This window comes from Panulirus ornatus, chromosome 58 (assembly GCF_036320965.1).
Source record: "Panulirus ornatus isolate Po-2019 chromosome 58, ASM3632096v1, whole genome shotgun sequence".
Classification (NCBI taxonomy): Eukaryota; Metazoa; Arthropoda; class Malacostraca; order Decapoda; family Palinuridae; genus Panulirus; species Panulirus ornatus.
Genome location: NC_092281.1, coordinates 18,299,719 through 18,319,718, shown reverse-complemented (window position 1 = coordinate 18,319,718; position 20,000 = coordinate 18,299,719). Strand labels below are relative to the sequence as shown.

The window sequence follows — 20,000 nt, the reverse complement described above, 5'->3', positions numbered from 1 at the left end:
ATAATATATATATATATATATATATATATATATATATAATGTATGTATATACACATAAGAACCTAAACATTTAAAGAGCTAAAATAGATTCCTTGTCAGTGTGCGACCCATCATTGTCATCCACACACGCTGTCATGCAAGGTGGGAGTCATGTTAAATGTCACCAGCTGGTCTGTGTCATGCGCAGGGGTGAGGGTGGAGAGGGGTGAGGGTGTCGTCTCGCCTCCCTGCTTTTTCAGGTGCCACACACCATCCACCCCCACGTGCCTCCCCCACCTCACCTCCTCCTGCTCACCCTCACGTGCCTCCCCCACCTCACCTCCTCCTGCTCACCCTCACGTGCCTCCCCCACCTCACCTCCTCCTGCTCTTACCCCGGCACCGTGGTGAGGTGGCACACCCACAGCGCCACATCACTACCTCGCGGGCGATGGGAGGCTGCCGGGATGATGAGGGTGGGAAAGGCGGTGTGAGGAGATAAGTGAAGATGTGTGAGGGACTAGATAATTGATCAGCTAAGCAATGAGACTAGGGTTTTGTGTTTTGAGAAGTGTGAGGACAAATGAGCTGGGTGAAGTCATAATGAGGGTGGGTGAGAGGTGAGAAGCGACATGAGAGAGAAGGAACATGAGGAGGGATAAAAAGCTTATCTCATGACATCAACACGCAGACTCGTATCATCTTAGATAACACAATATATTATTGATATCATACAGTATGCACTAGGGTGGGTGGAGGGTGGAGGAAGATAATGTATAGATAACACAATTTATCAGTATCATACAGTATGCACTAAGGGGTAAAGATAATATAGAGATAACACAATTTATCAATACCATACAGTATGCACTTGGGGGTAAAGATGATATATAGATAACACAATTTATCAGTGATATCATACAGGTCGCACATCTTAACACAATATATCATTGATATCATACACAGTACACACTGAGGGGGTGGAGGTAAGGGGGTGAAGATAAGGTATAGATAATACAATATTGATATCATACAGTATGCACTAGTTTGGGGGAGGGATGATTATAATGTATGATTCTCCGGAGCCGGTCGTCTGTATGAGTGACCTCACGACAAGGTTGTGTGATGATCATACCACGGGACGATCACCACCACCGTGTTGCCATACAGGAGATGTGTCACACAATGATCCATGTCAAGTAATGCGACTCGCACAATAAGTGTCTTCCTCAGTGGGAGATAATTCTACGAACTAATTTTGATTTCTTGGGTGTCCACAGACAGCCCCTCGATATATATATATATAATTTTTTTTTGTTGTTTTTGTTATTTGATTGATACACCGATAGAGGTACTATTTTTTTTTTTATAATAAAATACTTTTCGATATCACAAAGTGTAAGGTATCTCATGAGCGCGCATTGGTCGCCTGCAGAGTTGTGCGTCAGCAATGATCACAAGCTGAGGAGAAAAATTGTCCTACGTTATTCCGATTGGTTCTCCAGGTGGGCTAGGGTGGGCTGTGTCGTGAGTAGTGGGTTTTCTGGTGGGGTGAGGGTGAAGGGGACTAGAGCAGTGGGGTCTCCTAGCTTAGAGAAGGGGGAGGAGGACCGGAGCAGTGGGTCTCCAGGGTTAGGAGACCCGGAGAGTGAGTCTCCAGGACGAGTGTGAACGAGGGATCTTACCAAGACTTACGTTTACGTCTTTCGCTACCTTGCCTTTCCCTCCGGCCCCCTTCCACTGCCATGTTCTCCTGACCTCTCATCTTCCCACCTGCCTCTCCCCTTCACTCTCCTTACCTCTCATCCTCCCACCTGCCTCTCCCCTCCACTCTCCATACCTATCCTCCATCCCACATCCCTTCCTCACCTTTATTTTTCACCCACCTGTTACCTCTCCTATCACCCCACCACACCACCACCACCTGGACGCTACCTCCTCCTTCAGGAGTCAGACCCAGCGAGGTAGGACGACCCTGCCTTTCCCACCGCCTCACGACCCTGCCCCTGGACCCGGAGACGACCTGGTCTATCCCACACACCTGACACTGAGGACTTACGGGGGACGACCTGGTCTATCCCACACACCTGACACTGAAGACTTAGAGGGGGACGACCTGTCCTCCTTCACACACCTGACACTGAAGACCCATGGGGCGACCTGGTCTCCCCTACACACGTGGCACCCCAACACAGGGCGCCACTCATGGGGCAAGGGAGCATATTTACTCCCCGCTGGGAGAGGAAACGTGAACCTGTGAGAGGATGACAGTGAGAGGAGGCGACAGGTGAGAAAATAGTGTCTTGAGTGTGTTAGGATGAAAGAAAATATAAATACATCACAGAAGACATTGAGAGACTTGAGGATGGGCTTAGTATAGCAGGAAGATCCTCTTTGACCAACTTCATCTGTGTATATACCGTGTCTACAATATTGGCTTTAGAATTAAGAGGGAAGTCTGTGTATATCCAAGACCTTCAACATTTCAGTGTGTAACAAGAAAGTAGTAAACAATAGATAGATAGATAGAAAGAGAGAGAGAGAGAGAGAGAGAGAGAGAGAGAGAGAGAGAGAGAGAGAGAGAGGCGCTATAAGTAGTAAAACACACACACACACACACACACACACACACACACACACACACACACACACACACACACGGAGCCAAAGAGTAATGTGATAAAGTCGACAGTGTTCCCATATATAAAGGCTACTACATACACCACACATTACGTCACGGGTTGGACACGGAACATAAGATTAAAAGTTACATATACTTTATATTTTTTTGGTATCTGGGGAGGAGGAGGAGGATGGGATGTGTGTGTGTGTTCCACAGTTACTCGACCGTCACCTCCCTCACTATGAGGAGGTGGTGATGATCGTAACCGTAGATATATAGACGTATGTGAAAGACGACCACGACTGACTTGCGAAGGGAGAGACGTAGAGGACATTGAAGATAATCTGAACGAAGCCTGGAAGGAGTGGAACACTCTCCTTCATCTTCATACAGGGATCCAAAACCATATGGTCCTTATGATTCTCTTGCTAGTTACGTGTAGTGATATATATATATATATATATATATATATATATATATATATATATATATATATATATATATATATATGTATATATATATGAATATATATATATATATATATATATATATATTATATATATATATATATATATATATATATATATATATATATATATATATATATATATATTTATATATATATCAGTATATTTTTTTCATTTTTGTTCCCCGTTTCCCGCGTTAGCGAAGTATCGCCAGGAACGGACGTAGAAAATATCCTCATTTGTTGTCTCACATCCATTTTTTGTCCTTCCATCTCCAGTTCGGTCGCCCCGTTTTCCACGATCCCTCCACTTCTGACACAGATACCCTTCGTTGTAAACCTCTCCTCACTCATCCTCTCCAAATGTTCAAACCATTTCAGCACACCCTCTCTACCTCTTTCAACCACACTCTTATTGCAACAACACCCTCTTTAGGCACCTTACCATGCTCGATCAAACCTCCTCACGCCACAGACATATCATTTCCAACATATTTACCCTCGCGCTTAGAACCCAAGTCTCGCATCACTGTTTCTTTTTACAAGACGAGTAAACTCCTCCGGGCGGAGCCACTGGGCTTAGCCTGGAGGAGGTCACGCCGCATCGGGCGAGGTTGTATCGTGAGCGGAAAGAAAGGTCATCCTCGACAATGTACTTCTCGCTTCATAAGAGACCGTAATTTCCCTGTTACTGATCGTAGCGCAGCCTTGAAGCTGCAGGAGCCCCCCACCCCTGTGATGGGTTCGAGGGGTTGTAAAATTGTAAATCTTCCCCTCCTGTGTTAATTCCCGAAGGAGGGAACAGAGTAAAAAAGCCAACTGAGGCAGTTTTTTTTCTTGCAAGGTTCTGTCATCTGTACTAGACGCTACCTCGCTCACGCGGGAAATAGCAAACATGTATGAAACATCATGATTGTTTTATATGTGTGTGCGTGTGTGTGTGTGTGTCTGCAATTTACATAAACTTAGAGACGAGACATAATCACACAACCAGCAGTGACAGAGAGAAAAGTATAGAATTAAACTTTGAAACAAAATTATATTTTTTCCCCCTTTTTTTTTTGCTGGTCTCTTGTTGCGTGTTGCTAACCCATGAACGGTCGGAGACTCCAGGCTGATCACAGAAGCTCCGACGTAATGCCCTTAAAAGTTTTTGTTCAGATCTTCATACCACACTGACTTTTGTACTCAGGTTCTCTCTAAACTGAACACTTTTCCCATTTTCTGTGGCGCCGATCGTATCGCTTCCATCTTCTTTAGATGTCGTGGAGTCCGAGGGGGATATACTCTCAGACTTTGACCTTGCTGTCAGTGGTTTAAGGTCACCACCGCTCGTGACCTCTTCCTCACACTCCTCGTCATCGCCCTGCGCTTCGTTCTCGAGGCTCAGAACTTCGGCAGCTTCCTCCGTGACGCAGGAGGGGCCACCGCTGGTGTGGCGGTTGTCTCCGTCGGACAACAGTCTTTCCATTTCTGCAGCGATGACATTTTCTTGGTCCCTCCTGATGCTGTTCATCCTGGCCAAACCGCCGGGCATCTTCTCCTCCTCGATCATCTCGCTGCCGAAGGTGGAAGGTCGCTCGCCCTCCAGGAGTCTCCGGCCCTCGCCCGAGTGTCGTTTCTCGCCCTCGATGGACCTCCTAGGTTCGAGGGGACTCATGACCCCGTTCTCCCCCGCTCGGCTGTTCTGGCGACTGCAGGCGGCGCTGCTGCTGTTGCTGTTCGTGCTGGGGAAACAGTAGGTTCCCGCAAAACTGCTCTGCCGTCCGTAGCGCGCCATGTTGGGTCGCGACGGCGTGAAGTCGTCGAAGGAGGCGTGGCGGCCGCACCTGGCTAGCGCCACCCTGGCGGGGAACCCGTCCTTGACGGAGGCCAGATCGGTGGGGATGGTCCGCGAGGAGCCGCTGCGACCGTTGGACATGGAGGTGCCCGTCGTGTTGAAGGTGGACTGGCGGCTCAGGTGGCGGCGACGACGCCTGTCGTTGCTCAGAAGCTTGAGGAACGCCTCGCGGAACTTGGTGGACGTCAGGTTGTAGAGGATCGGGTTAACGGCCGAGTTGGCGAAGAGCAGCACCCTCGTCGCGTACAGTATACTGGAGGAGGAGGAAGAGGAAGGAAGGAAGGCAGAACGTTATATATGTATTGTGAACTTCCTAATGAAAGATATGAAACTGAGCACATACGATACAAAGAGTAAAATTGCCTCTGTTAACATTATCGACTAGGAAAAAAGGCATGATCAAATAAAATACTATAGGCAAAATGGAAAGCATTTGAATATGAGGCATGCATGAGTCACTCATCTTAAAATGATAACATCAAAGAAAGGGAAAAAAAAAAAGAAGCTGCAGGGGAATGTGATATTGCTATAGTACTTTGGGACTTTACAAATTTCACAAAATTCCCAGATGGAGGTTGCTAAAATGGATTACTGTTGTACCAGCAAACAATACATCATCATTTCATGGATAGCAATTCGGGCTCTGATCCCACTCCTGCCTCCAAAAACAAATTCAAAAAAAGAATTTATTCCATAGTCACTGAACTAGTGGAAAAGTCACGTACTAAGTACAAAGTGGAATGAGATACAAAGCCACTGACCCTGAAGGAGGGGTCACCACCGAAATGATGACTGATTTTAACTTTGTACATTGAATGACCTGAATATAATCGAACGTGAAATGAATTCAGATTTTCATGCATTAAGAATACTTAATAGTTAATGAAAGTCCTATGGTGATACACATTCATACACTCGCAGTGAAATTCACACGACCACCGTCCCCTACTGCTTTCGTACCACTGTCCACACACACACACACACACACCCACGAGACCCACTCTCACATCAGCACCTGAAGTAGCGGAGGGGGCCCACAGTCTCGATGCCCTCTTTGGGCGTCCAGACGATCCACAGCGTGAGGACGCGGAAGGGGAAGAGGCTGATGAAGAAGAAGATGGTCACCGTGGCCAGCATCACCACCACCTGAGGCAGGGACGAAGATAGGTATAGTACAATGGGGCTTGTGATGATGGCGAGGTACAGACACACACACACACACACACACACACACACAGTGGACTGAAGAGTCACCACCTCGTTCAAGTAGCCCATGTACAATGATAGTTATGATGAAGGGGGATGACAGTGATGATACTTGAAAGCATATTTTTTTCATGAAAGATAAGTTACAATATTTCTTTCATGCACAAGTAACCGATAAACAAGACATTATTATAGTTATGAGGATATATTACTCACTTTTGATCCTTGCAACATTCGTTATGAGTTACTTTGCCGGTCAACACATTGAAATACAGACCTTCCAAAATTGTTATGGCGATTAATGATCTATAATTACTCAAAAGAGAAATTATGCAATGCACAAGGGACACATCACCTGTGGATTTAGTGTAGCGTTTCATCTTTTCTGTCTGTGAAGCTGAATGTTATACATGATTCATTTTCTGTGTTCTCTTATGTGGGGGTCATAAATCTTATTTCTTCACATTTGTAAGTCCACATCCTTCACCCCGTTCTCATTACCTGCATACTAAATCTTTCTTAATGTCCTTTGCATTCCCTCACGCCATGGTTGTTGCAGGGATACATAATGGGTCCATTTGTCCTCTCATGTGTATGTATCCGTCCTCGTGGCTTGTCCTACACTGCCTGCCACCAGACCAGACTAAGCCAGATGGAATGCCTCGAGAACACCCCACACTTCCTCCCTTACCCAGTCCACTGCTGCCAGTCCTTCTTACATTTCCTCCCTTACCCAGTCCACTGCTGCCAGTCCTTCTTACATTTCCTCCCTTACCCAGTCCACTGTTGCCAGTCCTTCTTACATTTCCTCCCTTACCCAGTCCACTGCTGCCAGTCCTTCTTACATTTCCTCCCTTACCCAGTTCACTGCTGCCAGTCCTTCTTACATTTCCTTCCTAACCCAGTCCACTGTTGCCAGTCCTTCTTACATTTCCTCCCTTACCCAGTCCACTGCTGCCAGTCCTTCTTACATTTCCTCCCTTACCCAGTCCACTGCTGCCAGTCCTTCTTACATTTCCTCCCTTACCCAGTCCACTGCTGCCAGTCCTTCTTACATTTCCTCCCTTACCCAGTCTTGTGCTGCCAGTCCTCCTTACATTTCCTCCCTTACCCAGTCCACTGTTGCCAGTCCTTCTTACATTTCCTTCCTTACCCAGTCTTCTGCTGCCAGTCCTCCTTACATTTCCTCCCTTACCCAGTCCACTGCTGCCAGTCCTCCTTACATTTCCTCCCTTACCCAGTCCACTGTTGCCAGTCCTCCTTACATTTCCTCCCTTACCCAGTCCACTGCTGCCAGTCCTTCTTACATTTCCTTCCTTACCCAGTCCACTGCTGCCAGTCCTCCTTACATTTCCTCCCTTACCCAGTCCACTGCTGCCGGTCCTTCTTACATTTCCTTCCTTACCCAGTCCACTGCTGCCAGTCCTCCTTACATTTCCTCCCTTACCCAGTCCACTGCTGCCAGTCCTTCTTACATTTCCTTCCTTACCCAGTCCACTGCTGCCAGTCCTCCTTACATTTCCTCCCTTACCCAGTCCACTGCTGCCAGTCCTTCTTACATTTCCTCCCTTACCCAGTCCACTGTTGCCAGTCCTTCTTACATTTCCTTCCTTACCCAGTCCACTGCTGCCAGTGCTTCTTACATTTCCTCCCTTACCCAGTCCACTGCTGCCAGTCCTCCTTACATTTCCTCCCTTACCCAGTCCACTGCTGCCAGTCCTTCTTACATTTCCTCCCTTACCCAGTCCACTGCTGCCAGTCCTTCTTACATTTCCTCCCTTACCCAGTCCACTGCTGCCAGTCCTTCTTACATTTCCTCCCTTACTCAGTCCACTGTTGCCAGTCCTTCTTACATTTCCTCCCTTACTCAGTCCACTGTTGCCAGTCCTTCTTACATTTCCTTCCTTACCCAGTCCACTGTTGCCAGTCCTTCTTACATTTCCTCCCTTACCCAGTCTTCTGCTGCCAGTCCTCCTTACATTTCCTCCCTTACCCAGTCTTGTGCTGCCAGTCCTTCTTACATTTCCTCCCTTACCCAGTTCACTGTTGCCAGTCCTTCTTATAATTGTGCGACCCTTGTGAGCCAGTCCTAACCCTTGACTCTATCTGTTCCTCCTGATGTCTATCTTGTGATCCTTTCGTGCCTCCCTCGAGTGTGACCTGCTAAGCTTTAGCTGACTGAGTGTAATCCCTTTTTCAGCTTAGCTGACTGAAAGTAACCCCTTTTTCAGCTTAGCTGACTGAGAGTGACCACTTTTCAACCCTTTGTGACTTAGTAGTAAGTTGATCCTCTTACATGAAAGAGATTTGTCTTGTGACGTCGTTTCGTTCTATCTGAAATTTCTGTTTTCCTGATTTCCTGTAACCCTAAGATATTTTGGGATTCTTCTGTATATTGTAATTGTCTATTTTCGTAATTTCCTGTACCATAAGATATTTTAGTAGTTTTTTTTTATATTGTACTTGTCGATTTTCTTGATTTTCTATAACCTGTAACAACTGTTGTCTTCCTGATTTCCTATAACCTATAACAACTGATTTAAGGTAGTTTTCTAGTTCCTTTTTTAGATCTAAATTGTTAATTTTCTTTCTCTTTAACATCTTATATCTTTGTTAGGTTCCTTCCTAGGTCTTCCTAACCACTCCTGAACTCTCATATACTTCAGTGTGACCCCCTCATCCCCCCTTGACCTCTGATGACCTCCCTGGACCCCGCCTGACCTCTCTATGACCCAGCTGTTCTCAGGGCCCCCATCCCGGGGCAACCTTGGCCTGTACCGACCTGTCTGCGCGCCTTCATGTTGGGTAGGTCGACCTTGCGGTGCTGGAGGGCTGCGGACGCTGAATCCTGCATGAGACTGCGACCGATCACCAGGTACAGCAGGATGAGGAGCACCAGCGGGACGAAGAAGAAGATGGCCGTCACCAGGTTGATGTAGAGGCAGGCCCAGAAGGAGGTGAGCTCCGTGTAGCACACGGGCACCGTGGTCCCGTCTGCATACGGCGCCCACTCGTGTTGGCTCATCACCAGCATGGGGCTAGGGAGAGAGAGAGAGAGAGAGAGGGAGAGGTGTATAAATATATATGATGAGGTATGCGGGTTATATCAGAGGAGGAGGTTATACTATCTCGTTGTGATAGATGAGCTCAAGACAGATCCCAGGAACCGAGGATCCGGCAGCCCCCTTGTGGCACACCCCACGAGCGGCTCCTCAACCGCCCACAGGGAGGTGGTCAGTACATGATTTAGTTACGTCTGTTCATCAGGGTTGAGTAGGACATACATCTACGAGAGAGGAAGGAAGGGTTGTAGGGGTATATAGAATGCTGTAAGATGAGTCTGTACCCTCGTATTGCTCCTTATGCTTTCTCATCGTTAGCCTAATAACCACAGCACTTAATTGGTGTCTGGTAAGTACAAGATTTGTCCTTAACTATGTAAAAGCACTGGAGAAGATTGCTTTACCCAAGCACACAAGAATGTTACATCTAGTGCGCCCAGGAACAGACCTGGAAACAAGAAAAGAAATCAGTGTTACGTGTGGAGTCTATGCCTTTACTGTAGACCTTGTCTATAATTATGTAAACCAGACTGGCAAAACTAGGAGACTCCCGGTGGAAGCCTTGTTAAGGAACACGTGAAATATATATATATATATATATATATATATATATATATATATATATATATATATATATATATATATATATATTTTTTTTTTTTTTTCTTTTAAACTATTCGCCATTTCCCGCGTTAGCGAGGTAGCGTTAGGAACAGAGGACTGGGCCTTTTTTTGAATATATATATATATATATATATATATATATATATATATATATATATATATATATATATATATATATATATATATATTTATACTTTTTTTTTTAACTATTCGCCATTTCCCGCATTAGCGAGGTAGCGTTAAGAACAGAGGACTGGGCCTTTGTGGAATATCCTCACCTGGCCCCCCTCTGTTCCTTCTTTTGGAAAATTAAAAAAGAAAGAAAAAAAAAAAAAAACGAGAGGGGAGGATTTCCAGCCTCCCGCTCCCTCCCCTTTTAATCGCCTTCTACGACACGCAGGGAATACGTGGGAAGTATTCTTAATTCCCTATCCCCAGGGATAATATATATATATATATATATATATATATATATATATATATATATATATATATATATATATATATATATATATATATATATATATATGCCTTACCACCCTAAACATTCCATGTAATGGTATGGTAAGTATACTGTGGTGGACGAGACTTCGAGGAGGAGGTGGTTAAGTTGTCCTCGAGACCGTCAGATGGCTCTCGACCACCTCCAGAGCCGCGGGCGACGGTAATATATCCAAGCTTAAAGACGATGGAGGCTAACAACATCTTGGGATGGACAGACGAACGTCTAACCATGTCGTTCCCCAACCCACCCTTAACCTTAGCCTTATCGAAGAAGGACCCAGGGAGGGTACCTGCCCACCATATCGAACTGCCGACCACACCAGAAACCACAGGAATATCAATAAGTCTGCTTGAGCTGTGGGAAGACTATATGTGAAGGGCTACTGGTTTATGAGGATTCTAAAGAAATGGATCGGTACTTGATTTGTGGAGGACGGTTGTCGTCCTGCCTGTGGCTAAGGGTTGTCATCCTGCTCCGTGATGGGGAGGTGTCATTCTCCCCTTGTGACGTGGGGCTGTCATCCTCCTTGTCCAAACACAGACTGGGATAACCTAACCCACTCCAGGTATTATGGGACCAGTCTTTTCTCCTCTCTCTCTCTCTAGGGAGTCTTACTCTTCCTCCTCCTCCTGCGTGATCTGTCTCAGCCACCAGCTTTCTCTCAGAAGTGATTCGTACTCGGTTTCTTCAGCGAATGATCACTCAGCCTTTCTAGGCCGTACCCTGACGAGAGAACACGCCGGATCTGAGCAGCATGCACGCTCAACGACTGGTAGTAAATTTTTGTCATTCATCTCACTGTCTTCTCTTTGATGATCAGTGTGGCCTGTGGAATGCAAGTCCCACAGGTGATATCCTTTCTTATCATGCTAATGTCTGGTCGTCATTCTTCAGAGATTGTGGGGAATCGTTCGTAGTACCCGGTGATCTATCAAAAGTTCTTTTATGGGTTATGGCATCGGGGTCTCACCCTCAAGCTTCTCATGTTTCAGCGTTCCTCCCTCGTACCTTGCCTCCTCTCTGGTCGAGCTGTGTGGGACTTGATGGATCAGTTTCTCCCCCCTTTATCTATCGAAAGCGGTGTACCTCAAGGTTCTATGTTTGCTCCTACGCTCTTCCTCCCTTTTTTTTTTTTTTATCAACGATTTCCCTCCTTCGCCAGATAACCACACGCGCTCATATGATGACAACACTCTTATTCCTCCACTTCGTTAGAAGCTGCATCATACTCTTTCGCTCGATGTGCATCACATTCAGCACAGCCTCCTCTTTCAACTCAGACATAGACGGGATGCATCAGTGGGGTAGACGGAACCTAGTTATGTTTAATGCCTCCACAACATAGTCTCTGCTCATCTGTCTAATTCCCCCCCTCACAGCTTTCCCAGTCTTTTGATGGTTTTTGTAACTCCACCACTCAACACAGTGAACATACTTGGTAACACTGGAATATCTAAGCTATTTTGGAAACCACACATGACTCAAATAACAGAGTCAACCTCTAAGAAACTGTTTAGTTGCCGTAAATTCTTCTCTCCAGAGTTGAATCTAAAGTAGTTCGATTTCTCAACTCTCATGAAGTCGTACCTAAGAACTTCACTTACTTAAGTTGCCTTACGCCGCACTGTTGGTTCACTTTCCCCTCTTCTGTAGGTATTACTTTCCTTTTGGCTCCCGAGTGCTGGCTGCGTGTGTTCTCATGCCATCATCTAGACTACGTCTTACTCAGCAAACCATTGCGTCACATGATTACTGCATGACCGATGGGAACACGAGGGTTGGCCCTGCTTGTATATCTGTTTCTTTCCTTACGTACATACATACACCTCGAAGCTTGGGGATCTCTCTACTCCCTCATGTCACCCTAACAACTCTGACCCAACCTATTTTATAATGGGAGTTTTTCATTTCCATTAAAGTTCTTAAATCATTTTTCATCTTTTGATATTCTATTATTTTTTTTCATTTTGACCTGTATGGCTTGGGCAAAACATACTCCTCCGATCAAAGGTTGTGATGCTGTTTTACTTATTACAATATTTTCATCATCGTATTCTCGTGTCTGGTAACCAAAACGTAGATAAATATACGACATTTCGGCTGTAGGAAGTGTGGTACATAGGTTTTGGGGGAAGGAATGTCGTATTACGAAACACATTCCATCTGTACTCTGTTGATTTATGGTCAGAAATGTTTAATAAACTTGTCGACAGCCAGCGTTTCATTTTTCGCAACTCGTAGCATTATCCCCCACTCCAATTCTACAACTTTCGTTCTCTCTCTCTCTCTCTCTGTGGACGAACAACAATTGATTTCATTTTAACTTTGTCACGCGACTGTTGTTTTATTAATCTGCTGTCGACGTGAGCGATCAATACGACCGACGAAGTACGCCACACACACACACACACACACACACACACACACACACACACACACACACACACACCGTCATTAGTGATCTCTCAAACACCCCGCACGCCGATCACAACGTTCGTTCGAGAGGCGGGTCGCCGTGGAGGAGGCGAAGCATGAGTTTGATGGGACAACCCCTCACTCTGAGGAGGATCTGCCGTGGCGCCCTTCCACCACCACACACACACACACACACACACACACACACACACACAACACACACACACACACACACACGAGGTGGATGTATTTGGCGTTAGGTGACACGAATTCGTGAGAAATAAGAACATAAATCGAACACCTCCCAACCTCTGTCAAAAAGGACGTCGTCTGTCTTGTGATCTCCGGTACGAGCACAGTGACCCGTTTCCCTTTGAAGAAAACGCGAGGGAAAAAAAAAAGAAAAAAAATGGAAACCTGGATCCTTAGAGACTTGGCCGGCTGGAGGCATCCTGGAGGTGAGGAGACCAGAGTCATATTGGACTGCTCTCCCTACAGCAGAAGCAGAAGCAGCACCTCCTCAGCTACCATCCCCAACATTCCCCCCCTGCCAGCACCTCCCCAGCTACCATCCCCAACATTCCCCCTCTGCCAGCACCTCCTCAGCTACCATCCCCAACATTCCCCCTCTGCCAGCACCTCCTCAGCTACCATCCCCAACATTCCCCCCCTGCCAGCACCTCCCCAGCTACCATCCCCAACATTCCCCCCTGCCAGCACCTCCCCAGCTACCATCCCCAACATTCCCCCCCTACCAGCACCTCCTCAGCTACCATCCCCAACATTCCCCCCCTGCCAGCACCTCCTCAGCTACCATCCCCAACATTCCCCCCCTGCCAGCACCTCCTCAGCTACCATCCCCAACATTCCCCCCTGCCAGCACCTCCCCAGCTACCATCCCCAACATTCCCCCCCTGCCAGCACCTCCCCAGCTACCATCCCCAACATTCCCCCCTGCCAGCACCTCCCCAGCTACCATCCCCAACATTCCCCCCCCTGCCAGCACCTCCCCAGCTACCATCCCCAACATTCCCCAATACTTCTCGACGCTCTCTCTCCCCTCAGCTTCTGCCCGAGACAGGGAGATCATACCGCGCGGCAGGTGGTGCGCAGCGTTGTGCACCTTGTGGCCCTCGCAGTTGGGACGCCTGAGTGCGCCTTGTGTTCCGCCGAGCCAGAGCTAAAGAGAAATATAGGAGGGCGAAGATGCACCGGCGATGCATGGCTGCTCCGAGCCACCGGCCCTGCTGATTCATCTGCCGAGGGTGGGTCGGGGTGACAGGAGCCAAACGGTGAATAATTGAATAAGAATGTTCTGTTCGATTGCTTGATAGAGAGGCACGGGATCCTATCGCTGTCACTAGGTACCCCTGCCAATGTGTTTTGTGTTATGACGACACGTACGGGAAACGTGCTGGATCAAGAATTTATATAGATTGTTGGGACGCGTTAACGATTCACAGGTAGGAAAGCCACGAGACTAACCAACCTCGTAAGTGTGTGTATATATAACCTGCATCTCCATATATGAAGCGAGTGGTCACGAATACCGACATTACACGATTGTTGACCAAAGTTGGAAGGACTTTAATCACGTACTGGACTACGGGAGAGAGAGAGAGAGAGAGAGAGAGAGAGAGAGAGAGAGAGAGAGAGAGAGAGGAGGAGGAGGAGGGAACCAGTCCCTCTTCACCCGAGACACCCCCAGCGCTGGCCACGAGTATGGTCAGTGTGGATACGGCGCGTTGGGTTCACGAGATGGTCTCGTGTACTGCTACTGCTGCTGGTGGTGAGGGAGGGAGGGAGGGCGCGTCGGTCGCCACTGTCGCCTCTAACACGGATTTATGGGTTCGGTACCCGCTGAGTGGCTGGCTGCTGGGGTTAATTTCGACTCGAGGATTGTTAGAATAATCCCAGTGAGAACGGGGCCTCTCCAGTGTGTGTGTGTGGGTGGGTGCGTGTGAGCGTGTGTGACTATTTGTGTGTGTGTGTGGGTGGGTGGGTGTGAGCGTGTGTGACTGTGTGTGTGTGGGTGGGTGTGAGCGTGTGTGACTGTGTGTGTGTTTGGGTGGGTAGGTGTGAGCGTGTGTGACTGTGTGTGTCTGTGTGTGTGCGTGTGTGTGTGTGGATGGGTGGGTGTGAGCGTGTGTGTCTGTGTGTATGTGTGTGTGGGTGGGTGGGTGTCAGCGCGCGCTTCTGTGTATGTGTGTGTGTGTGTGCTTGGGTGGGTGTCAGCGCGCGCGTCTGTGTGTGTGTGTGTGTGTGTGTGTGTGTGCTAATAGCAAGACGCCTTCTGAGCACCGCCTCGCCCGTTGTGCAATATGTCTAAGACATTCAGATCCCAAAGAGCGTTTGAGATATTCTGTTCTCGCGGATGCAGACGCGTTTTCAATCGGCAGCTTGCAAAGCGTGCGCATCCGGCACGTCAGAGGCATTTAAAGCAGGCGTTGCACAGACATCTGACAGCAAGCAGCAGGGCTTCCGCGGCATTTAAATGTGGTGTATCAGATGCATTTAAACACGATGGGAGAAAGATATTCAAACCTCACCGAATATGTGAGGCATTTAAAGTTCGTTGTGTTGGAACTCTTTGAATCCAGAGCGTCTGAGGCGTTTAAAACTAGTGTTTTAGAAATATTTGTCTATAAAAAGTTTAAGAGTTAACGCACCGACGGCATTTATACCCAGCGCATCGGAGACAGAACAATGCCGTAAAGGCATTTAAACTCGCCTCGCCAGAGACATTTTAACCAGGCACGTCGGAAGTTTAAAACGTTTCGTTCTTGAAGAAATTTAAAACGTTCTTCTGTGAAGGATAAACTTGAACGTTATTCTGTTGACGTATAAACGTGAAAACGTTACTCTGCGAAATGTAAAACTTAAACATTTATTATTAAGTATTGAAACTTTTCGATCTTGTGTAATTCGACCTTTTTCCAAGCTTTTGATCCGTTTGATCAGTGTTTCAAGTTTCATTGTACCACTTGTGATGACTCCAGCGTTGCCAAGCTGAAACTCGTGTGAGCGGTTCTCGCTAGAGTGTCAGCAGCTTTCCGCTAGAGGATAGAGCAACGTCTATTGTTATTTCTTGAATATGACGCAATGGGGAGTGTTCTGCCGCCTCCTGGTACATGACACAAAAACGTTTCCCACTGGAGCGTGTAAACGTTTGGGAATGGATTGTATATATATATATATTTTCCCCCCCAAAAGTCTTGTTAGATGGGGAATTTTTAGCCTTTCCTGTTGAATTTCAGAAACGTTTATTTTTTTCTCAGTCTGAACGTTGCTCCTTAAGGGGTCTTAAACGTTTGTTTTAAAGGTCTTCACAAATATAGTGGTAGATGAGTCAGCGAAAGAGTGACGAAACGGAAGGAATGAACCAGACAGCACGAGACTTGAGTCTGTAATGATAGATAAGCCGAGTCGATGATAGATAAGCCGAGTCGATAATAGATAAGCCGAGTCGATAATAGATAAGCCGAGTCGATGATAGATAAGCCGAGTCGATAATAGATAAGCCGAGTCGATAATAGATAAGCCGAGTCGATGATAGATAAGCCGAGTCGATGATAGATAAGCCGAGTCGATAATAGATAAGCCGAGTCGATAAGAGATAAGCCGAGTCGATAATAGATAAGCCGAGTCGATAATAGATAAGCCGAGTCGATAATAGATAAGCCGAGTCGATGATAGATAAGCCGAGTCGATGATAGATAAGCCGAGTCGATAATAGATAAGCCGAGTCGATAATAGATAAGCCGAGTCGATAATAGATAAGCCGAGTCGATAATAGATAAGCCGAGTCGATAATAGATAAGCAGAGTCGATGATAGATAAGCCGGGTCGATAATAGATAAGCCGAGTCGATAATAGATAAGCAGAGTCGATGATAGATAAGCCGGGTCGAGGGTTAATATGTTTGTAGTTAATGACGTCTTGGTGATGACGTATGGTGATTAATGACGTCTTGGTGATGATGTATGGTGATTAATGACGTCTTGGTGATGACGTATGGTGATTAATGACGTCTTGGTGATGACGTATGGTGATTAATGACGTCTTGGTGATGACGTATGGTGATTAATGACGTCTTGGTGATGACGTATGGTGATTAATGACGTCTTGGTGATGACGTATGGTGATTAATGACGTCTTGGGTGATGACGTATGGTCATTAATGACGTCTTGATGATGACGTATGGTCATTAATGACGTCTTGGGTGATGACGTATGGTCATTAACGACGTCTTGGTGATGATGTATGGTGATTAATGACGTCTTGGTGATGACGTATGGTGATTAATGTCTAATGATCCAGAGAGGAAGATTCTTAAAGGGCCATTTCGCAGGTCACACACAAAGACTTCCTTCACAACTTGCGACTTATCTCTCACACACACACACACACACACACACACACACACACACACACACACACACACACACATACACACACACACACCGCCACAGGAGCCCCAGTAGGACTCAGAATTACGTCTCTGACTCACAAAGAAATGATTCGTTCTAAGACCCAGTCACTCAGTCAGTCAGTCAGCCATTCGTGCAGCCAGCCTGCCATCCAGTACGCCTGCCAGCCACCCACTCAGTCAGCCAATTTAGACATTCGTGCCGTCAGCCTGCCAGTCAGTCAGCCAGTCACCTAACCACTTATTCAGACATTCACGCAGCTACCATGCCAGCCACCCAGACTTGACATTCGTGCAGCCACCCAGCTAACCAGGCCGTGACGTGTGTGTGTGTGTGTGTGTGTGTGTGTGTGTGTGTGTGTGTGTGTGTTTTGAGGTTGGCAGGACCTCCCCACCCGAGGTCACCTCCTCACTGGGAGACGCACAGACGCCACCCAGAATCCTGCAGCGGTGGAGTCATTGCTCCGTCCACGTTAACGGGCGGAAGGGATTTATCTATGGTTCTTTTTTTTCTCTAGCGAAATAATCTTATCGTTCTTTTCCTCTCGAGAATCATGTGGTAAAAGGATTTACTGCTCTCTGGACGATGATAGGCGCGGGCGAGGATGGATCTCTCTCTCTCTCTCTCTCTCTCTCTCTCTCTCTCTCTCTCTCTCTCTCTCTCTCTCTCTCTCTCTCTCTCGTGTATGAAGAGTATTATATATGATATTTGCTTCCCATAGAGTCGTATTATCAGTTCAGTGCATCTGTTCCAGGAAGAGTTCTTGATATATGTTAGTGGGGTAAACTTCTCCAGCACTGAACGCGGACATGGAGTAAACTTCTCCAGCACTGAACGCGGACATGGGGTAAACTTCTCCAGCACTGAACGCGGACATGGGGTAAACTTCTCCAGCACTGAACGCGGACATGGAGTAAACTTCTCCAGCACTGAACGCGGACATGGAGTAAACTTCTCCAGCACTGAACGCGGACATGGGGTAAACTTCTCCAGCACTGAACGCGGACATGGGGTAAACTTCTCCAGCACTGAACGCGGACATGGGGTAAACTTCTCCAGCACTGAACGCGGACATGGGGTAAACTTCTCCAGCACTGAACGCGGACATGGGGGTAAACTTCTCCAGCACTGAACGCGGACATGGGGTAAACTTCTCCAGCACTGAACGCGGACATGGAGTAAACTTCTCCAGCACTGAACGCGGACATGGGGGTAAACTTCTCCAGCACTGAACGCGGACATGGGGGTAAACTTCTCCAGCTCTGAATTGCGGACGGGGTATTAATATATATATATATATATATATATATATATATATATATATATATATATATTAATTGATGTCTTTCTTATATTTCATTTCCTTTTTCCTTTTTCTTCAGGTCGTGTGGCAGGAGGTCAGAGGAGGGTGATGCGTTGGCTTTGATGGCCTTCGTCCTTCATGGTGAGTAAATGATTTAGCATAAATGATTTAGCATGTGTTCCTGTTGATGTTCACGACTTCGTTCACGACGCCACCGGCCCCTGTCAGTGGGGGGTTGGTTTAAGACCTGTGAGCCTGGGCAATAGAAAACGTAAAGAGAGTCACACTTTTTTTTGGGTATGTGTGGTGTTTATAGAAAACAACATGGCATGCGTTCAGTAGAAACTTCAGTGTGGTAGATTACTTCCTCGGTAATGTTGAGGTATGGGAGATGTGATTGCTGTTAATGAAGTCTTCTGTTGACTGTTTATCTCAACGCCCTTGTTATGTGTTACATGGTAACGCTGAGGTATGGAGAGGAGTACATCAGGTCCTCCCGCTGTAGACGTCACATCGGTCCTTACAGTCATCCATGACTTTAAGGACGGTAACATGGTTTTATGTGAATCGATTTGGACCCTTACTGTCAGGTGGCATACCTGACTATTCACTGGTTGACTTGAGGGGGAAAATGTGTATCATTTCGTGCTTATCGAGGGGTTGATAGATAGATAGATAGATAGATAGATAGACTTTGTCTATTACTTCGCCGTGGGAGTATTATGGTCAAGTGACGACGGGTTAGGTTCAGACGTCGGATGGGTTTTTATAAGTAGATATGATGAACCACATGACCGAGTTCTTATATGTGTGTGTGTGTGTGTGTGTTTGTGTGTGTGTGTGTGTGTGTGTGTCTTCATAAGCATCTGAGTAAACACATTTCTGGCAGATGGTGTGAGAGCTGATGTTTTGGCTCACGGATTATGAGACCCTGCCTCTCCGTCTGGTTTTCAGGACCCGTGTTATTGTGAGTTTGAACTTAAGAGTCACCTTCATATCAATTTCATGAAGATGTCAGACAACTGTCAGGAAATCTCTGTGCCTGGAGAGGATATACGTCTGGCGTCCCCATTGTATGAACCTGTGACTCATCCTCAAGTTTTATGAGGTATATGAGTCTCATATATATATATATATATATATATATATATATATATATATATATATATATATATATATATATATATATATATATATATATATATATATATATATATTTTGTGTGTGTGTGTGTGTATGTTTAATGCCTTGTTTACCAATGGTATCTTAGCTACGTCTCTTCCTTGTATATCGACTGACTGTTCTACGTTTTCTGTCTCATTCTTGTATCTCCCTTGACGATGTGATCATTACACGAAAGTGCACTTGGGAACTTGCCGTGTTTCATCTTCCGCGTGGTTATTAGCAAATACTAGATTATATGCACCACTGTGAACTCTTGCAATATATATATATATATATATATATATATATATATATATATATATATTCGTCGGTGTTACCGGGCTCCACCTGTTCGAGGTTACATCGCGAGTGAAATATCAACC

General features: G+C 46.3%; 1 long non-coding RNA gene and 1 pseudogene across 1 annotated transcript in view; one reads left to right on the top strand and one right to left on the bottom strand.

Annotated features, from left to right (window-relative positions):
* The window catches only part of LOC139766599 (uncharacterized), a 290,245-nt gene that overhangs the window by 97,746 nt on the left and 172,499 nt on the right, over positions 1-20,000 (top strand). The window contains exon 2 of the long non-coding RNA XR_011716929.1: positions 18,533-18,594. This is a non-coding gene — a long non-coding RNA (uncharacterized lncRNA). The remainder of the gene's footprint in view (positions 1-18,532; positions 18,595-20,000) is intronic.
* Positions 3,183-20,000, bottom strand: part of LOC139766598 (growth hormone secretagogue receptor type 1-like) — a 211,893-nt pseudogene continuing 195,075 nt past the window's right edge.